Source organism: Toxotes jaculatrix, chromosome 15, assembly GCF_017976425.1.
Source record: "Toxotes jaculatrix isolate fToxJac2 chromosome 15, fToxJac2.pri, whole genome shotgun sequence".
NCBI classification, from domain to species: Eukaryota; Metazoa; Chordata; class Actinopteri; family Toxotidae; genus Toxotes; species Toxotes jaculatrix.
Window position 1 is genome coordinate 21050146 of NC_054408.1, and position 18270 is coordinate 21068415.

Consider the following 18270-nt stretch of genomic DNA (forward strand, 5'->3'; position numbering starts at 1 on the left):
AGCCACAGATTTCCAAAGGCTAATTAGAAGTTACAATTGTTCCGAGAGTGTGTAAATCAGAATGAGTCATATGGCCATTATTTCTTCAAAATATATATATTTTTTTTCCTTAGTTGAAGGAGGGGTGACAGCTCATGTTTCCTGTTTGGAAAACTTCGACCCACCTGCTCTAAAATGTGCTTACTGACATTAGCCTGAACAGCACATGTTACTCTTAGCAGCAGTGACAGCTGTAGTTGTGACAGTGACAGCAGTAGCCAAAAAAACAGTACTGTATGAGTCATAACATCATTAATGACAGTGGTAGCAGGAGAAGCTCTGTAGCTGTAAAAAATTGTCGATTTATTGTATTGTATTTATTTTGTTTATTAATTCATTGAATCATCTTTTTAGTAACTGATGTATTCATGTGTGAAGGTATTGTTACACCTCTGATTGCTATAGTTCCCGTAAGAAGTAGTTAGATTTAGCACACCCCACTGACATTAAATGCTGCTTAAACATATGAACAAGTTAACACACTGTTGAGGTAGCTACATGTATTTTGCTGCTTTTGTACTTGTAGACTCGTAGTTAATTTTGAATGCAGTATTTTTACATTTGTCTCTACATTCATTTACTTCAACTTTTTTTCTACCTGCATTATGATATGTTCCTTGCTTTTATTAATATTTGAATCAAGTGCAATGTAAAGGGTTCACTCATGTTGCTGAAATCACATCTGATGACTAACACCCAACCCTCTTTTTAGTTCATTTCTTTGGTTTTAGTCTCTGAACATTTACCATATGTTGAGTCTGAGCAACTTTGAGCAACCCACTGTAGACAGCTGTTTTTATCAGAATCTTTGAATTTATCTCTGATTAACCCACCAAACAACTGACAAACCTAGTAAATCAGCACCTTCCAAGATAAGCACCCTAATAGTTTTCTATTTTTGATAAATTTGTCACGTGGCCAGAAATATGACTGTAAATGAATGCTCATATAGTACTGCCTCTGGTGGGTGTGTAATTATAGGCAACTGTTTGATGACATTTTCGCCAAAACAACTTTGCAAGCCAGAGATTTGTTGTAGCTACAAATCAGTGGACAGTCAGAATAGCTTTTAGACCACCATTTCATCAGTTAGATCCCCATGATTCAGCCATTACCTAATTGTGAAATTACCTTGTCTCACTGAACATATTACTCCAATTTACCATATGTTGATGTCTTGTAATCTGTTTAGGTGTATCGGCCAGACATCCAATCCCCATTCTGCTGGAAGGCTGCCAGCCACAGGTCACATGACCTGGAAGAAAAAACCTAGGAGACTTTCAGGATCCCTCTTCGGTCAGATACACCTTAATATTGTAATCACCTGTGTACACTATGAGTTGCTTTATACTGATTGGTGGTCTGCTTCAAAATGTCTTGAAAAAGAGGCACAACAAAAAAAAATCACCCATGTATTGATTATGTTAACATCAGTACAATTTTTGCAGTGTTACATCATTTTGAAGAACATAGCTCATACAAATTTGAGAAAAATGAACTGAAAACACAAATGACTCATGGTATTCTGCCTTGTACACACAAAAAACCAACAACACAAAAACAAAAACATGCATTTAAACAGACAAATCTTTCTTACTCTGTGTTGCATTCTTTAGTATGGGCTGGCTATCAACCTGAAGGGAAGTCCAAAGGCTGATGAACTGTGTCTGTGTGAGTCCACACTGCTCTGGTGTCCTATATGCCCTGGGAACACATCCAGCACAAATCTGGTGAGTAACGAGAGTCATTTTATCTGTCAATGGTAAATTGATTGGATTCCCTCCTTTCCATTACAGATAAGTTTATGCAGACAGGTGTCCTTGCTTTGAAGTTTTAGAAAGGATGATGGTTGATGGAAGATGTGCGACTGGCAGTGACATTCGTCAGATGGTTCTGGATTAGTCTTACATTCAAAGCAAATGATTTTGTTTGGTTAGAAGTCAGGACAACAAACACACTTTTTCCATAACCTCCTCCCTCTTCTTTATCTCTGTCTCTTCATTTCTGTTTCTACAAATAGAAAAAATATGTCAGTCACTCCCCTGCACATGTACTGTCACTCTGCTGCAGAGCAGCCACCCCACTCCTGAACATGACTTTTGTGTTTTACCAGCAAGTCCTCTTAACTGATGCATCAACTCATCAACTTTTAAGCGCCAGAACTGGTGCATTAATTAAATGCATGGGCCTTCAGATTCATAACTTACAATAACTTTAGGACGTCATTGTGCGTCAATCAACAGTTGGGCTGCTGAGTCCAGTTTACCACTTTTAACTGTAGAGTGTGAGGATCCCTTAAGGCAGATTTTACCCTTTGTCAATGTAACAGCTTCTGTGATCTTTCCAGGGGTCAGGTGTTACCAAGAAAAAGCAAAACAGACAGGTTTGAAAATAGCACATCACTGTCAAATCATAAGAAATATACAAAAACCCCTGAGGAAAAAAAAAAGTTCTTGAGACTGGTGTAGGAATAAATGTAGGTAATGCTATCAGACAGTGCTAAACGTGCATATGTGCTGCTCTTGTCAGCTCAGGAAGTCAAAAACTTCACTGTTCAATGATGATAGAGTTTGCTGTATAAATTATGGTCTTTCATTACATTTTGTCATGGATAAATACTGTACCAATGGTATCATGAAATAAGGAGAGGAATTTATGCTTATAGTTTTTTTTTTTTGGTGTGTTTTGGAAGCTTTGTGGTTTGGCTTTCCAAAGCTCAGCCCAGGCCACTTTCCTCTCAACCACATTCTTCCATCTTGTCCTAGCTCGCTGTCGCTTAATTCCCACTGCCTTGCAAGGTCTCATATCCTCCACTGCTGCTCTCACCTTGTCCTGATCTAGGTGGCACCTACCCTTCCCTCTAGTGGTGTTTATATGGGGAGTTGGAAAGGATCTGTGGTGACTTTGAGGTCATCCGTGAATGCTTCCGTTGGGTGATTGCCCCAGAATTCGTCCTGGGCTCTCTTCACTCTCTTCAGCAGATTGATGTGATTGCTCCTGAAGAGCTCCTCATCCTGAAGTTGCTGTAGTAATCAGCGATGAGGTCTCTGAGTCTTCTGGGGACGTGATATTTGGTCACTGTCAGCTGCACTAGCTTCTGTGGAATAGAGCCGTGTGCATTTGCCAGGTTGAGCCACAACACCGACAGGTCACCCTTGTTCTCTTCAGCCTCTCTGTTGAGCTGACATCTCTGACTTCCTTTAGCTGCAGCTCTGACACGTCGATTTACATATCCGTTTCAAGGGGGTCCACTAGGATGTTGCACTCTCCCATCTTCCGCTGCCTTTCAGTGTCATTGTATGTCTTCTTCAGATGTTGGTCTGTGTCTCTCACTGGAAAGATCCAAGAATAATTGTCTTACTCTTGTGTAATTCGACGTTCTCCCTCTGCGAATTCCCCAATATGCAGTTTACAATATATACAACAAATGAAACATGAAACTGTGTAGCAGACTATAATGTCCAGGTCTGATTACAGTGGAGCCCATCTGTGTTGCTGTGACTGACATCATCTAGCTTCGACTCTCTTTTAAGGTTCATGTAGGCCTTCAGTCCACCATCACTGCTTCATGTCAGAGAGACGGCAAAAAAAAAACATCTAACAGTGAGGGGGACGAAAGGAAATAAAAGTGCACAGATTTCCTTTCAAGTTTTCCTGCATGAATATGTTGGTCTGTCTGTCCGCCTGTTTGTATTCAAATCTTTGAACCAGATCCTTTGAGCATGTTTGTACGTGCCTGTGCATACATGTATGTGTGTTTTGACTATAAATACTAGCAGCCAAGCTTAATAGACTGATCCTGAGGAAAAAAAAAATCTAAGCTGGCTCTCTCTGAAGAGAACTGCTTTGGACTGATATGACTAAGTCAGCAGATACTGGCTTCCTTTCATAACCCTATAGGCAAAAAACACTGTGCCTCTGCTACCTCTGGCCATAATACTGTGTCTGTAGCATATGATATACAGGCAGATTAACTAGACACAAAATATTTAATTCACACATGCACATACAGACAATTTTTTTTGAAAAGCATCATGTAAATCCTACGGGCCACAATAATAATCTGACATCATAACGACACATCAAGTGTTTGAATGCCTAAATAAAACAAGATGCATTATTCATTCAATTGAATAACTATGTTAATCAGCTTTAAAATACATCACAGCACCTGGAGTGATTAGACTAATTTCAGACACCACTTATTAAACCTTAATTTATATTGATTGAAGTTCTTTTGTGGTTTTTTGTGGATCCAATTACATCGGCTGATAACAGAGAGCGGCTTGTTTTTATAGCTCTAAGTAAAATATTGTTTTTAGCCTAAATCCTCAGGGTCAAATAAGTATCATAATAATCACTGATGTGGAGCACATATTGGTTTATGTGCATGTTGCTCACACTGAGGGCGTGTTGACTAATTATGAACGAGATAATATCTGATTGTTAATAAGATAAGAGTGAGTGCAGTACAACAAACTAAAACATGGAGACGTGCTGAGTTGTACATAAAAACTAAAGCACTCGCTCACATATAATCTAAGGTGGTTCCACTGGGTATAAATGCTTATTCTCAGCAATTTCACACTTCACTTTGATATAGTTGCTGACATTGTAACTTATATGCCCAGGACAGCAGTCGTAGCCACCTGGCAGTGCAATGGGAACCACTGGGGAATAGACAGGGGCACATAGGATGTTTTTGTGGATCATGATGAGTGAAGGAGGGGTTAATGCATGCACTGTCTTTCCAAGACTTCTTTTACTTAATCTACATATGCATTCTATGGTAGCAGATAAAGTTTTTTAAGTGTTAAAATATCCTACTGCAGCTCTGTACTATCCCTAAGCTAGTCAAGGAGGAGCAGTAAAACTCTGTAGAAATGTGCCCAAGTAAAATATTAATGAGCTGGTCAAAATCAGTTTTTGTAACCTGATCCTGGAGACTCACTATTTAACTCTCACATGCTGCAGTGGGTTACCCAAGTGCCACATGGCAGCTAAACAGCCTACTCTCCTCTGTCTGACTGGCTACTCCTGCAACTACTGTAGATGCCGTTAATATTTGGGCATTTCTCATAGTGTCCTCCATAGTCCTAAACTTGTGCACTAACTTTGAAAATCACCAAAAGTGTCAACTCAAGGGTCAGTCCTTATTTTTGAGAAAGCAACAGAAGTTGGGTACCTGGGTGCAAAGGTGTTCAGTCTTTTTTTTCTGTAGCCATTGGGTCCAGTCAGGCTTTCCATTCAGCAATGTTGCTGTCATAGACATTGCTCCATGCCCCATGAGTTGGGTTGAGTCGTAGATAAGCTTTGTTCCTGCTTTAGAAAGATGAACAGTGTCATTAAACTATCACTAAATTATTAATTATGCAGACATTTCATGAGAGGACCAAACTTCATTCATTCATTCTGTGATATTTCAAACTGATAATTTAGCAAATTTGAAAAATGAGCATCTGTTTATTTTAAAATCTCATCAAGATTTGATTTGTTTACAGCGAGTAAAAATCCACTTGCCATGCCCATGATCAGACAAAAGTGCAACCCACATCAGGAGCTTGTGTCAATAAATACACATCAGATGACGCCAGTGGCCCAGACAGGATGTGTCATAAAGACAGAAGAAGTAGTCAAGGTGGGATGTAAAAAATCTGGAGAAAATGGAAAAAAAAATTCTGCTTTTCTAGAGAGTTGACAGATGTCACTACAGGTTGACACACATCAAGATGCTGCCGATGTGGGCTCCCATTGAAAACAAGGGATGTGGATGTTTTGACTGATGTGTGATGTGTTTATGTACTTAATTTAAGATAAAAATATATCAGTCCACACATGTAGATTTTGTCTAGTATAGTTGCTTCTCAGCTCCATAACCATTATTTTTTCAATCAAATGTTTTAACTGCATCTAATCATGTCTAATTATGTGTCAACCTCCAAATTGGTCTTTGTTTCAACAATAACCGAACTGAATCTTACTCTTACAGCACAGGACAGGGAGTCTGGCATCACCACACCAATTCACATTTGTTAGTGAGTCTTGTCCCTCTCAGTTCATTTTTGATTTCCAAAGGGCTTTTTAAAAGGTCACAGACCAAAATGCCTTTGGACACAGTTGGATAGACCTACAACCAGTCAGAGCAATGAAATGTAAAATGTGTCACTGTTTAAATACTTACAGTCTGGACTGTAAATAAGAGTCCTCTGTCCTGACATTATATTTTCAGTCTTTTACTGATTAAAATAGTGCAGCTGTCATTTGAGCTGACTATTACTGTTATTACGCTTACTATTTTTTATTGAACGGCTCAGTGAGACCACTATAACCACACAATCGCCAAAATTACATTCTGACTTCGGGTATATTCATTTGCCCATAGTGATTAAAAAAATAAAACAAACTAAATATTTAAATACAAACTTTCTTCTCATGAGCTGCCAGGAAATACAGCAGCATCCAGAGGACGCTGCACTTTTATCCTTCCTTCTTTCATATTTCTTTCATATCACAGACCTGTAGGATGGCAAACGTGATTTGACATGATTCTGGATTTTGAAGTCAAAAATGCTCAGATATTCACCTTTTGCTTGGAGCTGCCAGAGTCACTTTAAAATGGATATGGAATGTCATTTAGTTTTATTTATTTATTTTTTAGTGAATCATTAGAGTGGATAAACATGAAAGCAGCATGCATTAAATGCAATACATTTTCCTGGTAATGTACCACACACTCAAAAAAATAAGTTGTCCAATGTACTTAATCTACTTAATATAGTTATGTCAACAATTTCCACATAACTGTGTTGTGTTCAAACTAATACTATAATTACAGAGGAAATAACTAACTTATGTGAAACCAACAAGAGTAATAAGTAATAAGTCATTTCAATATAATCTGGTCAAGTGAACTTTAATCGATCAGGCTGTGTTCAGCTAACTAAACAGACATTGATTACGCTAACACAACTCATGTAATTCTAACTCAGCTGCATTTAGTAACATCAACTAAACAGCTCCCTGTAGTTCCAGCTTTACTAACTTGAATAAGCAGTATTTAAAGTTTTCATTGTATAAAGCTAGTGAATTTATGTTGGACTTGTTAAGTACATTCATCTCAAAATACCTTAGTTGAGTGAAAAATATTATTTATTGCCAATGGAACACTAAAACCACAAACTTGTTTGGCAGAAAAGCACTAATGGTAATATGGTTAGTAGTATAAACATGAGTAATACCTCAAAATTACTGCATATCAAAGAAACCATTTAGTTATATTTCCCAATTTCAAAATAAAAATGTTTAGATTAAAATGTTTCTCTTTAATTCACAGCTTTGCCCAATGACCCCCCCCCCCCACACACACACACTCATAATTACTGTAACACCATGAAACTTTATATACTGATTATTTTTTAGAACCATCATGAATAGAGTAAACAAATGTCAAGTGAAAATACAAATACAAAATAATTGTATTATTGTTTCCTACCTGTCACATCAGCATTGTAGGGCTTAAAAAAAACAAATCAGTGCAGTTATAAAATTAACACACAAAGGCAAAAATAAACAAAACCAAAAAAAAAGAATTCCACCACATTCAGTGACGAATTGACATTTTCAACACATAATAGCAAATTTTCTGAAGGGTCTTAGAAACCATGTGTATGGTGCTGTGACCAAACATTGCTCATTTGTTTCTCTCATCCTCCCTTCAACAACTCAATATTCACCTATCACTCTCCATTTCACACTGTTGATCTCTTCTGTGACATAAATTCAAATTTCTCAGTGTTGCTTTTTGAGTTATTCTCTCTTACTTTTGTTAACGTTTTTAACTTTGTTAACCATTTAGTGTATCTGATCCACTCTTCACAAACAGTTCAACATGCAGACCCAAAAATCAGTTTTCGGCCATATGATTTGGGATGGAATCCTTCCTCCAAGTTTCCTCTGATGCTCAGGAGCACAACACTTCTCTAAAATGTCCCTTCAGACAGTTTGTTCTTTAGCACTTGGGGATTTGTTGAGAGTTTGTTGCCACCTAGTCCATCACAAGTTTTTGCAGAACCTCAAATGTGTACGTCAGGTTTGTTGGATAGCTCAAGTCCAGTGAGTACATGAGGCCAAACAAAATGGCCACTGCATTTGCAATGTTATCAAAATCATGGAGCACTTCCACACCTTCAATGATTCTTCCAACATCTGCCAGGCCATCTGTAAGCTCTGCACCCTTCCTCTTTATGGCAAAGACACCCAGGACTGTCTGGTCCATGGCCTACTGGTTTGTCTTCAACATCCTCAAACACAAAACAAATAAACCTTGAGTTATAACATATCACATTTTCAGTTTGGTTCTGGAGTGAATGGAGCCACTTTATAATCTCTACTATCCAGCACCAGACTGTGGAACATACACATTTGTAGGTAAACTTCTGTGTGAAGCAGGGATGCACCGATATACTGGCGGGCAGTTTTCAGCCCTATGGTGACCAGCTAGTTCATATTCATCATCAAAAATAAATGAAAACTAAACATCATGAGAGTGGTGCATTGTGCTGTTATCGTGCTATTTTCTGTCTGTGTGAGTTATTGTGCAATTGTGTGTCTGAATGAGTCTGTGTCAATGTGTGTGTCTGTGCTTGTCTGTGTTTCTGTGTGTGTCTGTCTGCATCATTAGTGTGAGGTACTGCCGCACCGCACTGTGTGTGTCTGTCTGTGCTTGTCTGTGTTTCTGTGTGTGTCTGTCTGCATCATTAGTGTGCGGTACTGCCGCACCGCACTGTGTGTGTCTGTCTGTGTGTGTCTGTGTTTCTGTGTCTGTTTGTCTGTCTGTGTCAATAGTGTGCGGTGCGGCAGCACTATTGACTATGTGTGTGTCTGTTTGTGAGTGTGTGCATCTGTGTGTGTGTCTGTCTTTCTCTGTGTCTGTGTCTGTCTGTGTGTCTCTGTGTGTGTCTTTGTGAGTCTGTGTTTCGGGAAGAAATAGTGTGCATGCAAAGCATTGCACCACTAATTAAAAGATACCTTATCCAAGTCAGCCATGATATTCCTTATTTTACATCCTGCTGCTCCTCCCTTCCTTTTGAAGATTATCATCAGCTGTGCAGAGTGATGATCCAACTGTTGCATGAATTTTGATCTCAGTGGGACAGTATGATGCAAATAAACTCAGCTTCCACCTACACCTATTTAAGAATAAAGTATAAAAATAGCAAAACAATACAGGTCAATACAAGAATCAAATTACTGGACCTGTAACTCACTAACTTTGAGAGTTGCTTTGTTTTGAATATCTGACATAGACTGCAGATTTATGAACTCATCAAAGTCCTTGTCCTTGTATTGCAGTCTGAAGTCACCTGACACTTTGACAGGAACAGTTCTCAAAAATGCAACATATAGTTTCATGTTTTTTTAGATGGCTATTAACATGAGTTAAAAATTCTTTCAATGAAGCAATGCAGCTATTTGAACAATGGTGGCAGCTAAATGTTGTGCAATCTACTGATGTTTGAGAGGGCTGATCAAAATGTGATCTACACAGATGAGTGCATTCCAAGTTTTGGATGTACATGGGCAATTGGAATATGGGCATGGATAAGGGTGTTTGCGGCAAAAGTGGCCATGTTTTAACCTATAGCGCTTCAATAATTGATAATGTGTTTTTTCTTCTGCAGCACACTCTTTGCACTTCCACATTCATAATACTGAAAATGAAACACAAACAAAAAATTACCATCCCACGTAGGCTTCATTATTAGCTTTGTAGATCTGTGAATACGTGAAAAGTTAGCTTGGATCTATTACATCATAATACTTACCACTACTGCAGAGCCACAAACAAAAGCAATGTCTGGTCCTCAAGCTCAGAAATCTAGGGGAGACCTGTAATACAGAGGTTCGGTCCATTTAATATCACTCATCAGACTTAAAAGAAAATAGCTTGAACATGTTGACAGCTGCACTGTCAAACACCGACACAAATATTATATCTGCTTCCTAACAATATTATATTTGTAGCTACACTGGTCCGAAGAAATAATGGCCACGCTTCATACTGATGCCACTGTTTTCTCTGGCTCTGTTTCTTCAAAGGACACGGTGAAAACTACAGGAAAAGGAAAACCTTTTAACACATGTCATTTAAACTCCCTTTCAATTAATCAATATAGTTTCCAACAGTGCACTAGCTAAACGTTAGCACGACAGAAAGCGCTTAAAATAAAACAATGAAAATGTGTCTCTGAGTCCATCAACAATATTTCACATGATAAAAAAAAACAATTACCGTGTGCGCGTCTTGGCCCACATGTAGAATACGCGATTTTCTTGTGTGTTTACTCTTCTGAGTCCCTGCTGGCTCTATCCCACAATTCCACGGTCTGTTTACCTTACCGAACTTTGGTCACATGACCAGATTACAATTTCAAAATAAAATACCAAACGCGAATCCGAAACAGATACATCAGAACAGAGATGTCCCATGATTATTATGTTTAAGCTACTTAGCTATTTAAGCAAACACAAGTGCGACTAATGGAATGCGTGCCGCTACGGCGTTGCTTTGGGTTGGGTTGAGAGCGCCTAAACTTTAGCCAAGGCTAAGGTTAAAACCCAGGCGGCTAGCCTTGTAGCGCCGTAGCAGCAGCAATAACTATGTATCGATGGAAAACGAATGATACTAGTTTAAAACTTTTGTTATCATTCAGGGTAGTTATGAATAACTGACGAAAAGTCACGTTTCTGTCGCAACATGCAGCAATATCTGACACATTTCTCGGCGCAGTCTGTCCTGACAGGGCCAACGCTCCCTCACTCTTGATCGCCCACTCACTCACATGCTGGTTTAAAATAAATAAATAAAAAATCGTTACTCCGCTAGCTTACCCTTAGCAGTTAGGCTGCAGTTAAATTACAAACAAATGACACTGCTTTTCAACCCAGCTATTCTAAAAACTTTCTATCCCTAACTTGAAAACCATCAACACAATTTTTAAGGTCGCCTCACCTTGCTGCAGAGAGCTCTGATGCCCACACAATGAACTGTAATGAACTGCAATAAAATGCCATCCAACTAAACCAATGTAATGTTGCATTCGAAAAGAGATTACTAAACTACAGTTACAGTCAAATTGATCATTTAATGTATGTCTGTCATTTGGCAATTTTGTTAATTGGCTAACGTTCTCATATATGATAGATTTTCACAAGACAAATACAGTTGGACCAGCAATATCACCCTCAAAATGCACTAATCTTCGAACATCTCAGAGCGCATTAATAAATCACTGAGTTCACTTTTTTGAGTGCAGGTGACATATTTACTCTCTTTAGGGCACACAAAGGTGAAGTTGGTTAATAACCTTAGAAATATAGAGAACAGCCTTTGAAATATGCAAAGAATACAGCTACGCTCTCTGTGATACACTGTTTTAGTGCAAGTGAATTAATGATAGCCTATAGTTGTTCTCGTTTACCTGTTTTTCTGTTTTGTTGTCAGTTGTTAGACGCTGAGGGAGAAGTTACTCAGTTGATAAAATTTCTAACGTAATATTAATATATTATTTGACAAACTGAAGAAAAATAAAGGTTGTGAGATCGGCTATTATTCTGTTATACCATATACACTATTATTACTATTATACCTTTAAAATGATAATGACAGAGAAAGTTTGAGGCGCTCTCTCCCTCTCAGGAGCGGGTGTGTTGGCAATCTCTGGTCATGACAATATAACAACATTAAATTACAGACAATTACCCAGCCCAAAGCTAAAGCTATTGTAGTTTATTGCTTTTGCTCAAAAAAGATTTTCTCTTGGTTTTCTCTGAAAATTAAGATGCCATGAGGTGTCAGCCTTAATTTTCCAAAGGTCATTCAAGACGCTGCTGTCTGATGGCTCAAGGTTATGAAATGGGTCCTTTTCACAGCAAACGCTTTGACTTGTCATAAACCACAGGTGTTACATCAACAATGGCTGCATTCTGTTCAAGTGCTCAGCATGAGCAATACCAGGACCCCGAAACTCAAGCAGCTAAATGGAATTTAGCCATAATTACTTTTTTTTAATTGTGCTTTTCCTACTGCGAGATGTTAAAATGTTTTCCTTGTAGAAGGCCTATTAAGTTCACATTCTCAGCAAGGTAAAAACAACATGACTGTGGATGATATGTTAGTGCTGTCTGTGTTTAAGCAGGGTACAAACAGAACAGTTGTGTTGCAGCTTGGGTCACATTAGGCCTTACTGCATAAGAGGTATGGCCACAGAAGACATGTACTAAAGAGCTGTGTGAGAGCCCTCCATGTAAGGATGCTCACCTACTGCTAATATGTTGTGATACAGGATGTAATAGGTGTGTGGCTTGTGCAGATGGGATGTGTTTAGAGAGTTCAGACACTGCTGTGGGCACTCACGCTGAAGAAGGATGGTGCTTTGAGGGGAAGTCATTTTGTTTTGGGCTCAAAGCATGCAATGTGATAGTTCTTCCTGCTTATATTATCTGTTAATACTGTAGTAAATGCATTTCTCTGAAAATGCACATGAGGAGAAAAATGTTCCATTGTCAATGAAATGAGATCCACATACCACATGTATTAAAGGAAACACTCTATAAACTGTTCAGTTTATAGAGTGCTTCTTTTGTCTGGACACATGGGTGGATCCACGGGAGGACTAATGATGTTTTTTGTTTATGATTGTATTGTGCCTGCTTAGGCACACCTCAGGAACAACAAGAATAATCCTGTGTACAGGAGAAAATCATACATCGTAGAGGACGTTGACCTTTCTACCCTCCCTTCTTTTACTCAACTGCTCGCAATGGTTTTCAGAAGAATGCCTAGGCTGGAAGGAAATTTCTTTTTTTTTTGATGGAAAAAAATCCCCTGTTATATCTCACTGTGATTATTACCTGACTTGACCTTTTCATCCTCTCTGAAAAGGTCAAGGTTTAGTTGGATATTGTATTAACCCTATGAGGAAAGATAATAGCTCAAAACCTGAGAGGTCCTAAGCGTAGGGACCATGTAACTCACAATAATATAAAGGATCATGAAACAGAAACACAGAGAGGTTATTTCTTAGTGGTTATGCTGATATTGTACTGGGTTAAACACAGTACTGTAATTTTAAAGCCCATTTTCTTTTTATCTACATCCCCACGAGAAACTGATCTATTGTCATTAACACCAAAGCTAAAAGACAAAACAATAGTGTTCGCATATACTGAAGTTATAAGGGCCACAGCCAAAGTTACACCAGCAGAGCTGCAGAGTGAGGTTATACAAGCAGCTGCTATAACATATTAAAACAGTAAATGATTCACTGTTTGAGTAAAATGTTGTTTGGCTGGAGCATCATTTCAATCTGATAACATCAGACAATTTTCCACTTGATCAGATTTTTGCCTTGAGCAGGATCATTATTTAAAGCACACACTCAGACCCCAAGTGGACCAGGCAACATTTTTCATTAGTGCATTATGATAGAGTTGTGAGTTGCGTGCTGGCTGTACAAGGTTTCAGGAAACACCTCAAACACAAAATGACCTCCATTGCTTGGACCATTTCAGCCCAAAGTATAACATTTCTTTTTTTTTTTTCAACTTGGGTCCCTCAGGCAACATTGCTTTGGGATTTTAATAATTTTCTTAATATTCTCAAACTCTAAAGAGACTAATGTACTAATGCTGAAAGCTTCTGTAGATACAGTATATTGGTAATGCTTCAGTAAATCTACTGTATTCTTACAGTAGATTTACTCTGTTTCAAAGATTTCTCAGCTGTTTTGTTTACAGATTAGTTTTGTTTGTCTTGAACATGACAATTAGGACTTATTGTCCTCATAACAACAATGCATTAAGTACAGCCAAAACTTGCAAATTCTGCAAAATTACTGTAGATTACAGTTCATCTTACAATACAACTAGTATTTAGAGCAGCTAAATGGGCTAAATAGATTTTATAAACAAGTCTTAAATTTTAGCAAAAATATAACTGTGACTTTTACACTCACCGGGCATGTTATTAATATCACCATATTAATACTGGATAGTTCCTTCCTTTCCTCTCAAAGCAGACTCGGGTCTTTGTGGCATTGATTCCACAAGATGTTGTAAACCTTCCTTTGAGATTCTGGTGCATGTTGACATGATTGCACCTCATCATTTCTGCATATTTATCAGCTGCACATTCATGCTGCCAATCTCCTTTTCTACCACATCCTAAAGGTGTTCTACTGGACTCAGGTGTGGTGATCAGGGAGGCCACTGAAGGTCACTGAACTCACTGTCAAGGTTCAGAGTGTCGTAGATTTTGAGATGCTTTTCTGCTCAACACAGTTGTGAAGAACGTTTTTTCCTCTATTCTGATGTTTGATGTCCACATTAACTGAAGCTCCTGACCTGTATCTGCAGCACTGCACTGCTGCCACATAGGTGATAATACACAGGAGTATTGGTGTTCGCAATAAAGTGCTCAGTTAGTGGATATAGGAATCTTTACTGCGCCAAACTTGCAACAGTTACTTACCATTTATCACATCTGTACGCAATGCGTAATTAACAGACCTAACTGCAAAACAAATCAATAAATCAATAAATCAATCAATAAATAAATAAATGTAAAAAGTAAAATAAATGTGGGCTTCAAAGTGCGAAATCAATAGTGGAGCAATAGTGTAACAACAAGTGATTTTTGTTGTGCAGCACAAAAGCTTACTGTTTTGTGATCACGGATTGGCTTTTGGTAAAACTGTTACTTCATGGTTCTACTTTGGAGATAACTTGGAGGACAGACTCACTGATAAACCACACACACACACACACACACTCGCACAAAACAAACAAGACACTATTTATCTTGCACACAGAGTCTCCATCAGGTCACAACACATCCCTATGACTTACAGACACTGACAGGGGAGAGCTCTATCAGAATGGGTAAAAATTAATAAAAACAAATATGAAAACAGCGCAATAAAATTAAACTAAGGTTTACAAGTGCCATTATTGACCTGGAAAGTAATTGGAAATGTGTTATCGGTCAATCAAAAAATACACTGGAGAATGTCTAGGAATGATTCCAGGAATTGGAATCATTCAATTTCAGAGTTGATTAGTATTCATTCTGTTTGCTTGTATCAGCACAGTGGCATAAAATCACACCTGTATGGTCATTTGTATATGGCAAAGGAAAAACAAACAAACAACAATAGAAAAAAAACAAAAAAAACAGACAACACTGCAGCAGGCATGAATACTAATTTGATAGGTTTTACCAATAGCATATTTCAGTCTATGGGTTACTGCACAGAAATCCACAGTGAACCAAAGCACTGTAGACTTATGCTGGATTTGTTGTGTTTAAATGAAGCCCAAAGCAGGGAAACTGTGCATCTGGTTAAGCACAACGTTACGACCAGTGGTCATGTCATATCAACATTTCAAGGAACAAAAAAACAAATCTGAGGGATAGTACAAAAGCCGACTGAGCAGACAGTAGCATTGGGCTGACATGTTCGATGGCTTCGCTGACGTGTCACTCACAATATCAAAGCACCCATTTCAATTGTTTGCCATCTCCAACCCCCCTCCCCTAGAACCCTGAGGGGCATCCTAATCTGGGGCACCCATCATGTCTTCTGCCCATGCAGAGAACACTTTCCCATCCAATGGTCAGAGCATGATGCAATGGCTAGACCTGCACCAGCATTTGTCCAGACTGGGGAGTATTTTCAGGTTACACGCCAAATGTGACGTCACGAGTTGTGATGCATCGCACACATGACTCCATGTTTTGGCCAATGGCTTGCCAGCTTTGCATCTTGTCCTAGTGATAGGGGGATATAATATTTCAATTCCATTTTGTTAACAACTGAATTGGTGGTCAGCTGTTTGGAGCTGTGAAAGGTAAATACTTAACTTAACTAATACTCTAAATAATTACAGATGGTGTCAGAAATGAATTTTAGATTCTGTGGTCAAAGGCTATGATCCTCAGATCGTAAATATCTTATTCCAGGGTCCTTCTGCTGACTGATCATTTATATGTACATGCGGAGTGACATCTGAACATAATCAGAGCCGACTACAAATTTAAAGTTTTCCTGTGACTTGCCCGGATTGTATGAAATTTTAAGTCTTATCATATTAATTTCTGACGTAGTTATTTTAGAATTATGGATTAATGATTAATAACAGAAATCACAGGCTTTGCTGTTGATCTGCTGTTTCTTGTCCATCTGTCTTTATTGAATATTTTTAATTATTCCTTTTCTTGTCTGCTGTTTTGCTACCATGAAATCATTTCAGTTAACAGAAAAATAATCATGACATGCTTTAATTGTATCATGTGTTGAGTTTTCACGTGTGCTGGATTTGACTTTGTGATACAACCGCAAAACTGAAGCATTTCTACAACAGAGAAGACAGTCTACTATTAGCTCTGTCTGTATTGTGATCTAATGAGCTGGTAGGAATAAATGTTAGTTCACCGTTAAGGATCACAAGCGCTGTGTAGAAAAAAAGCATCGTCTTTTCATTGTGGTTTTTTTTTTTTTTTTTTGGTCAGACTGAAGAAAAGGGGAAACTGTCAGCTGGCATGACTTATTAGCGCACACACACCAATAAACTCTGTTAGCCCTCCAAGCTAATGCTAGGTGGCAGAGGAACAATGTAAGAGGCCGTCAGCCTGTGACTGTAATTTAGGCTGAGATCTCAACCAGGCCGACTGATTGGACATGACAGGTTTACAGCCCGCTTTTGGGGCAAAAGGGAGGGTCTGGCAGGATAGCGGTGGCAGGTCTGCTGTAACAAAAAGGCCCTTCAGCATGTGTATCTGTGGATATATTTAACCTTCCTTTTCTGATCTCCAACAACTTGTTTCACCAAATGCATCAGGGCTGTTAGTGGCTTGGAGACCATTTTGAAATCTTAGAAAGTGCTCTCCTACGGAGGGGAAGGTGCTAATAGGCCACAGTAGCTGGGAGGTGATGTTTAACCCAAACAAAAGGATGATTCTTCTCATTCAAGGTTATCATCTCAGAGATGTTCTTCGCAAGCAAATGCACTTAATCGGTCCTCTGCTATATTTGGAAAAACAGCATACTGTGATGATCAGGAGGCAGAAAAGCCAAGTACTTGCTAAAATTCTGTGTGTCATTAGGCAAAGATTCGTACCAATTTGGCTATTGCTGCTCATCTGTATGAACTTCATGAGGTATGGGATACTCAAAATATGTAATGTGACACATCATCCAGTGAATAGGCACTTTTTTCTGATCACAGTAAGCAAGTGTCAATTCTAAATTTTTAATCAATTTTTTTTTTCTAAAAAAAACAAACAAAAAACTATCAACTGACTTAATGTCTATACAATTTCATCATCAGTAATCCAACATTCAACTTTATTTCAACATACCAAACTTCTCTATGCAGCTGATTTGTTTAAACAGCAGTTTGTTCCTGCTTGACATCAAACAAGCTTCATGCTTCACCCACTGTTACTTCAATGTGCGTCAATTAAAATTACCAAAGCACTGGTTGTCCTTGGAAACACCATGAATGTCCAATGGGAGTGATGAGTTGGACATTCAGTAGCCTACTCCCTCTTGGAATTCACTGCACATATGTGTATGTATATATGAACATATGAACATATGTAGTAGGCTACTACATATAGTGACAATGAATGTAGGCAAATAGAGAAAATGTAAAGAAATAACAAACTACAGCCAAGGTGAAGAAACTTTGTGCCAAGTATGTGTTATATCATGACATTAAAGATCTTTTCCAAACAAATAATTTGGTCCCCTTCACCTACCTCCACTCTTAACATACTCTAAATGCACTGAGATTTAAAGGGTCATACTTTACTTAAATCTATGGTTAAAAATAAGCAAATCAACACTACATTTAATGGGCAAGAAAATCACTGTTGCCCTGATGAGCCTTTGTCGAAACTCAGTTTTGTCCATCAGATGTCAAAGATAAAAACACCTGTTTCACCTGGCTGACTGGGATAATGACACAGACCTTTAATAATGGTTTGTACTGATGTTTTTTGCCAAAGCAATGGTAGCAAATTATACTAAGAAGAAAACAAATCAATTATCAGTGTTTATCAGTAACATCTTGGTTCACAGAGTGAACCTCTTTCCAGACTTTTATGTGTTTTACACCTGTAGCAGAGGTTTGAGCTGTTTGGGGAACATCTTCGGTAGGTGAATAGGT

General features: G+C 38.3%; 1 protein-coding gene across 1 annotated transcript in view; it reads left to right on the plus strand.

Moving 5' to 3' along the window:
- Window positions 1-1655: 1655 nt before the first annotated feature.
- pcbp3 (poly(rC) binding protein 3) overlaps window positions 1656-18270 on the plus strand; it is a 38845-nt gene continuing 22230 nt past the window's right edge. The window contains exon 1 of the mRNA XM_041057166.1: window positions 1656-1769. The gene's annotated coding sequence lies outside the window, so the exon portion shown is untranslated. The remainder of the gene's footprint in view (window positions 1770-18270) is intronic.